Here is an 8636-nt window from a genome sequence, read left to right as displayed (position 1 = left end):
ACAAAGCAGACACCAACAAAAACCGTCGCCATATGCGCCCTGTAAACCAAAACCAAACATACTATATATCAAAATATCCGAAACAAATAGAGGAACCCATTCCCATACTTTATTTTAGTGTAAATATAAAAATAATTTTAAAAAAAATTATAAATGTTAAAAAAATGATTTTTTTAACTTCTTTCCCACAATAAAACAAAAAAAAACAGGAAAAAAAGACAGGGAAAAAGATCTAAAAAAATAGTCCTATATGTCACGGAAAAAAAAAATGCAGCAAAAATAATTTTGGTAGTGAAAGGAAAAACAAATAGAGCAGTAAAACCGCCACATGAGCAAAATCCCTAAAAAGTGTCTGGTCCTTAAGGTACAAAACAGCTTGGTCCTTAAGGGGTTAATGGGTCCGAGTTCTGTCTGAGTTCTGTAAGTTTCAAACTTGGCAAGAACTCGGATGTTAATAAGCCCTAAAGGGATATGTTGACACCACCACATAGTTCAGCCTCATCGCCTACCATATCGCGGACCACAGTGTATATATATAAAACCTACACGGCACAGATAGATGATTAAACAGTATAATACTAATACATTTCTACAGTCTTTTGTGTAAGGGGGAAGTATGAGGCTTACCTAACTTACAGACACACCGCCTGAATGATGAGCCATTTATTATTGAACTCTAATTGTAACAGAACAACTTCGCTGTCGAGATAAACATTAATACTGTCAAACTAATTAAAGCAACAATAAGCAAATAATGGCGCCTAATTAGATCTTTTTTCTACTTAAAATTCTATTCTGCATCTGATACTTGAGGGTGAATGGCACATGAATCATCCTAGACCTATGCTATAATGGCTTTGAAGTATGTAAGGTTTGGCTTTATTATAGGAATTTATGAATACCTTTTGAATTCTTTCTTAATCTTCGGCTGCCGAAATGCTCCAAAAGCAGCTGCTTTTACTGATTACAATATCAATGTAATTAGGTATTAAAATTCCTCCGTACACATTTTTAATATTCACCTGCCTTGATGGCTTAGTTCTTGTCATTAATCTATTTTACATAACTAAGTTAGCTTAGAATATTACAGGAGAATTTAACATTCTGTTTCAGCTCATGACAGAAATTCTAAAGAGACAAAAGTGACGGCTGTCAGTGATTATAAAACAAGCTGGAAACTTTAGAAAAGTAGAGAAAGCCAACTTCCAGATAATGTCCAATGAAGAAGCGATTCCGGGGGCCCTTGTAAAGAGCGGCGAGGAAGCGGCATTGCTAAGAAGGCAGTCATGTTTCTCTAATATCTTATTCCTGTTCTCTATTTTCCCTCCCACAGTTCTGTGTAGTACAGAACGGTTTAATACTCTTCTCTTTGGAAGGAGATTGGATTCATCCAGATCTTCCAAGTTCATGAATACGATGCCCGAACTGCGGTATATATTGACGTAAAGACGGCAAAATAATAAGAAGGGGATGTAATAAAATATTTGGTTCATATATGTGCAGTTGTAGCATTTGATGTGTTAGATAGCTTAGCTATAATGTACTACAATGTGCCGGTCATGTTGATGATTGCTACATCTGTAACTCAATCTGTGAGAGGCTGATATCTATGGATACTAGAAGCTCTTCCAGACATCTCTTAGAGAATGTATTGAAAAGCATAAATTCAAGTTTCTATTCTGCACTTAAAAGGTATTTTTTATCGAAATTTTGTGCCCCCCCCCCCCCCCCACCTCCCAATTTATGCTTAAACAATATACTTACCATGGCACCAGAATGCCATTTTGGCCCTCCAGCACCACGGCATCTGACATCACCGGGCCTTTTGGCTTTGTGACGTCCCGTAAATATGTCACGTGGGTTTCCATATTCGAAGCCCAGGTAAAGCCCCGGTCTGTTTACAGGACGTCATTCATGACATCCAGTGACAAGCTTCCTATTGGCTGTAGTGGTCACATTGGTAAAATTGTGATTACTACAGACAATGTAAAATTAATAACCAGAGCTCTGGAGTGGTAGCAGGTATCAGTCCAACAGCGGACAGGCATGTATTAATTTTTTATGCCTATTGCATCCCCCACTGCCACCATTATTAGAATAGGTAAAACATAAACAAACTTTAACATATGAGGTTTCTATTTGGTGCTGTTAACCAGGAACTATGAAAGCATTGCTGCTTTCTTCTTAAGCAGTGCCACTCTTGGCCTTGGGTTGTGCCTGGTCTTATAGCCTAGTCCCATTCACAAGCCTGTAATACCCCAAATGGCCAATATGAATAATATGGCATTCTGAGTACAGTCATGTTATTCAGATGAAAATATTGACTACTTTTTGGTGCCACAACCCCTTTAGTCAGCTGTTTGGTGGTGATCCTGAGAGGCAGCTGCCCACTGAACAGATATTGATGGCTTATCCTGAGGACAAGCCATCAGTTTTTAAAGGTTGGATAGCCATTTTAAAGCATTTGCCCATTATAACAATGCCAGCCACAGTGTCACCCAAAGGAACCATGTAGCAATGGCCATGCTTTCTAAACAATACCAGCACAATGCCAGTCAAACTCCTCTCAATATCAGTGTCAGAAATCTGTATCACTACCAGCTAAAGGTATTATAAACACCCAACAGTTGCCCCACCGACTATTGCTTCTATGCTTTATCACAGAATCAATAGTCCTTCTCTAAATGGTGGTGGTGGGGGGGGGGGGGGGGTTTGAGATCTCTTCTGGCCATCTGCCTCTATTCACTACTAACAGGCAGTTTTCCATAGATCAATAACTGGCTGTTCACACGGGTCAATGGTCTCTTGATTTTTGGATGAGCTAAAAATCCAAGCAACTCCGAAAAGTAAGCAATTTGTCACTCTGTCGGTGGCCGCATGAACATGGAATGATTATTTCCTGAATTTGCTGTTTCCAGCAAATATTTGGATGATAATTGCTCCATGTATAGGTAACATAATGTACCTCAAATCAATGGCATCCATAGTGCCCTCCTATCCGTGCCTGCCACATATTGCTCTCTTCCTTCTCTAACATGGGGTAGGTAGAAGGCTGGCTGCTGGCATGAAGATATTGCTGGTTTGCACCTGTGCATATACTCTCATAGTCAGACTTTAATTTTGAACTATCTCTGTATCCTCTTATACCAACGCTTTGTACCACCAAAACCTTTACAAAACATAATGGAATTGGATTTCTTATGAAGCGTAGATTTAGAAACTGCCATTAATCTCCACAGTTCAGTGAAAGCCCAATGACTGCCGGTATTACCAATGGGAACTGATATCTATAAAAGCAATATAAAAACATTTACCAAGAAAAATTCTGCTCTTGGAATTTCAGTAATTTTGCTTTTGACGAATCTGCGCAGTTACTGACTGGTTTATCACTTAGAAAGCAAACTTTGTTTCCCTTCCATTTACTGACTTTGGTCCCTAAAGGCAACTATGGCTTAACCAGATATCCTATAAAAGCTCAGCCTTGATCCTCCAATGACGGGTGTAAAGTGATGCATGATTCCAGCAGACCTCAGCTTGCCGGCCATTACCGTCTGAGTCAGATAAATTACAATGTATCATGCAATAAGTGAAACAGGTTGATACAGTCAATAAAGAAAGATTTTTACAGATATCTGTTGCTGTGCATTGTTTCTTTTCTTTTTCAGGCTGTTTTCTTATGTTTAGTTTTACAAAGAGTTTGTGCAGTTCTGGGTTCACACTTATTCAAATACCTAAAGTATACTTAAAGGGGTTGTCCCGCAACAGCAAGTGCAGTTATGCACTTCTGTATGGCCATATTAATGCACTTTGTAATATACATCGTGCATTAAATATTGGCCATACAGAAGTTATATACTTACCCCCTCCCGGTGTTGGCGTCCCCGTCTCCATGGCGACGACCAAACTTCTCCTCTGGTCGCAGGAACAGTCGCGCTTGCGCACAGAGGATTCTTCTCCTGGATGGTCCGGGCTCACGAGCTGCATCCCGGCTCCTCCCTCTTCTCCGCGTCATCGCGTAGCTCCGCCTCCATCACGTGGTGCCGATCAGCCAATGAGGACGCTGGAATCGGCAGTGGAGCGCAGACTAGAGAAGAACATCCACGGTGCACCATGGGAGAAGACCCGCAGTGCACCGTGGGAGAAGCTCAGTGGCAGCCATCTTGGACAGAAGATTTTTTAAAGTTGCTGAACGGGGATTCAGGTAAGGGAATTTTTTTTTTTTTTAGTAACACATGGCAGCGGCTTTCCTTTACAGGTACTGGGGGACTGGGCAAAAAAAAAAAATTATATTTCGGCGCGAGACAACCCCTTTAATATAATTTGAACCTCTTCCTAGATAAACCATTTTTCTTTCATTATTGTGGGTCAAGAGGAGTGTCGCCTCTCCTTAAGGAGAGCACCCCAAAAAGTGTGTGGAGACACCTAGAGGGTGAGTGGGTCAGGGGATGTGAAAAGACACCTGAGAGTTGAGTGAGGAAACCTATAAGGCCATGCACACTCCTTTGGGTAATTTATGCAAATAAGGAAGGTGGAACAATACCTCTTCAGCACCACCTATTGGATGGCAGCACTCCTTCAAATCAATGTACGACTTTTTAACAAGTCTGTAAAACAATGATTGGGAATAGGAAACCAAGCCAGAACCCATACACGGATAGCTGTTTTGGGGTGTTTGCCCCTCATCAGTTGCAGTAAGTTTTTGGCTGGCTGGTGAGAGGCGTGTAACGTGGGTCAAGAGGGGTGTCTCCTCTACTTAAGGAGAGCACCCAAAAAGTATGTGGAGACACCTGAGTGAGAGTGGGTCGGGGGATAGCATTGTCTCTCCCCTCTCATTGTTTTCCTTCCAGTCTTCCAAGAACTATAACTCTTTGATCTTTTTTTAACATAGCCATTTAAGGGCTTTTTTTTTTTGCAGGAAAAGTTGTATTTTTTAATTAGACTATTTAATCCCATAAGGGCATAGCCTATTTTTAACCAAACAACACACCAATTTTTTGCATTTTCATCTTCACTTTTCGAAAACCATAACATTTTTTACTTTTCCATTGACTTCCGTACTCGGGCGAAAAGATTCGGGGGGCGCCGTGGGTGAGTGGGGGGTTGCAGCGGGGAGTGGGGGGGGGAGAGGGAGAGAGAGAGGGCTCCCCCCTGTTCCCCGCTGCTACCCCCCACTCCGCCACGCCGCCCCCCGGCGCCCCTCGAATCTTTTAACCCGAGTACGGAAGTACTCGAAAATCGCGGTGCTCGATCGAGTATTTACTCGAAACGAGTACGTTCGCTCACCTCTATTTAGGATTTTTACCATTTTTAGCAAGGGTTGTCAAAATATTGGCTCTCTGCTTTGAGCAGAAAGGACAGGTGTGTTTGGCTTGGCACTGTTGCCTTGCAGTGCTGGAGTACCAGGCTTGAATCTGACTTTGATGGAGATTTTACATGCGCCCGCCAGCACCGTAAAAATGTGTGAACGGGCGCACAAATATAATGCTTAGCTCTGTCCCCATCCCACCCCCATCCATTGCAAACAGCCAGAGGTAAGGAGAGAGGAGGAGAGAAGAGAGAGGGAGTTTAGAAGCCCATGTAGCGGCCGACGTATTCCGTCCAGAAAGATAGTTCCAGGACTATCTTTTCGGCCCGGCGTGAAAGTGCCCGGCGCTATATTGGCCCAACTGGGCGTTTTGGCCGTAGGAATATGGCCATATGCTCTGATGCATTGGAATCCAATGCATCAGATCGTAGCGTATATCGGCTGGCCGTGAAAACAGCTGCCGATATACACTCATGTGAAAGAGCCCTTACTGTGAGGTGTTCCCACAGATCACAGCTAATGGCTGGCAGTTCCTGTCGGGGGATACTTTAGAATGAACTCATTGTCAGAAGACCCTTCTACCAAGTTTTTTTTTTTGCAAACTTCAACTACCCCTTTAAGGATTTGATGTATCAAAGTCTCTATTTCTTTTATTCTTAATGCATATTCTTCTAATAATTACCTTTTAAAAAACATTTCTTAAATGCAACGTTTGCCAAGGGAAAAAAAAATCTAATGACAATCCTAATAGGGTCTGTGGATGTATTTGTTGACCTCAGCACACTGAGTTATTAAGAGGTTCTGCTGTTTGTCAAGTTGAGAGCTCTTATTAGAAAACAGTTTGAATTAAGAGGTTGGCTGTTTCCTTCTATACAGAATGTAATTCCTCGCTGCTTGTGACCTCTGATCACAGAAGTTATGTGGTGGATCTCTTCTTTGCAGCTGATGTTAAGAAAACATGACAAAGGCATAATGAACTTGACCCATTCGCTACTATGGTAAGTGAACTATAATGTACCCAGATACGGTTTAACGATGCATGCTATTAGATAATAAAGGTATGAGAATCAGATACTACTTGAGGGTGCGGGCAGACGAGCGTAGGTGTATTTACGTTCGCACGAGCGCAACGTATAATCGCCCGAGCGATCGTTTTCAACCGATCACGACCAGAGCTAGAAAGCGTATTTTCGTTTGTTCCTACTTTGCAAACGGTCTTTTCGGCGATCGAATATGCGTTGGCGCGTATTTCGGTCGCATATGTTCCGTTTTTTTTCGAATTGCCATTTTTACGCGCCGTAAAATCGCCCATGTGAACGAATACATTCGAAACCATTGCCTCAGATGGTCACGTATATACGTTTGGTCGCAAAAACGCGTCGTTTATGCGCTCGTCTGCCCGCACCCTGATGGAGATTTGAACCTGGGACCCCACTACTGGGCCTCCACCACTGCCTCCATTATTGCTCAAGAAGACCAAATTAGGGAAACCAATTTTCACTCCCATTGCATTTAATAGAAGTTGGATTAGGGAATATCGATTCACAATTACTTTCTAAAATTGGATTGGTCACTCCCGACATGATTATTTCAACAATTGCTTAAAACTATTGGGTTTTTTTTGTGTGGTTATACATACCTCAAGAAATCATCAAGAAGTGGATTAAATTTGACACGATAGTAACATTATTAAGAACTGGACATTCCTCAAAAATTGCGTAATAAAATTTGTCCGGGAGGTTGCCCAGAGATCTACAACTACAATTAATGGAGCTACAGGAATTTCTGGCAAGTACCAGTTGTGTAGAGTATGTGACAACCATCTCCCGTATTCTTCATATGTCTGGGCTGTGGGGTCAGGGGGCAGGACAGTAGGAAGCCTTTTCTAACAAAGATAAATATCCAAGCCTCGCTATATTTTGACAAAACCTACATCAAGTCTGTCAAAAGTATGTGGGAGAACATATTAGGGTCTGAGCCTGCACCATCTACATGTCTCAAATATATAGCATTTCTCTTCAACCACCTACTTCCCATAATGTGTATGTGGCACTATTGGGCTAATGTTTTGAAAAACATTAACAATTTTTTAAGTGGGGTGTAATGGGAAAAACTTAATTTGTCCTTTATATACAAACGACTTGATGATAGGAAGATGCTTTTAAAGTGGCAGTGGGCCTCTTCTATCTATGGACTCTGTCCACAGCTTGCACATACGATCTATTATCCCAAGGATCAAACTTGGACCCATTATGATACCATGTTTTGTCAAATCTTGGGTCAATTCTTCAGACTTTTGTACGGATGTAGCAAACTTTAACTTAACATTTAACACATTATGATACAATGTTATAAATGGAGGTATCATAATGCTCCAGGAGAGGAAGGATATTATAGGATATAAATCTTAGATTAATTGTTAATCCGGGTATACAGGCAGGTAGGATCTATTAGGGGTTGATCCAGGGAACAGTCTGATTGCCATTAGAGAGTCTGGAAGGAATTTTTCTCCCCAAGAGGGCTATTTGTCTTCTGCTCTTGGGGTTTTTTGCCTTCCTCTGGATCAACAACACAGGAGGATAGACAGGCTGAACTAGATGGACATTGTCTTCATTCAGCCTAACGAACTATGTTACATATGTAGTTCCTCTGTATAGAAAAGTCCTGCACAAGTAGTTGCCATCCAAAAGCAAAGTGAATGAGACCAACTAAACAAGGAGTTGCATTGTCTGTGTGTTTAGTAAGTATACCCTTGTATGCATCCCAAATGCACATGCATCCGGCACTTGAGGGCTTCTACATTTCGGTCTTACTGTTTGGTGTGTCTGTATTATGCTAGCAGAGTACAAATTGGGTCTCCCTTTTCCTGACTCAGCATATCGCTAAATGACCAGCTGTAAAAAAAGAAATCATGATTTTGTGATACTCTGCTGGAAGATGTGTATGCTATATTACTAGGTAGCCTGTCACAGAACAGTCATGGAATAGAAAATGCATCCATTTAAGGGCAGAGTTCTTGGCACAGATAGAGACTGCAAATATTAATATAGGTTGGTGATGCAGAAACAGCTGAGCCAAATGCGCAGATTAGTGTAGCGGGAGCCGCTCTCGGCTGCACTGCTGAGTGCAGAACACAGGGCATGGTGGAGTGTGTTTGGATGAGATGGCTTTCTTCCCCCCACTTGGTATTGCCCACATAAAGCTGTACATTCATGTACAGCACTTTGAAGTGAGCACCGACTGTGAGTGTAGGATCCTCTCTTCTACATAAGTAAGTGAGTGGCGTGGCATAGTTTTACCTCAACCACCACCCCCTACTGGTAAGGGTGGG

Source organism: Eleutherodactylus coqui, chromosome 11 (genome assembly GCF_035609145.1).
Source record: "Eleutherodactylus coqui strain aEleCoq1 chromosome 11, aEleCoq1.hap1, whole genome shotgun sequence".
NCBI lineage: Eukaryota > Metazoa > Chordata > Amphibia > Anura > Eleutherodactylidae > Eleutherodactylus > Eleutherodactylus coqui.
Note: the sequence above shows the minus strand (reverse complement) of the source record.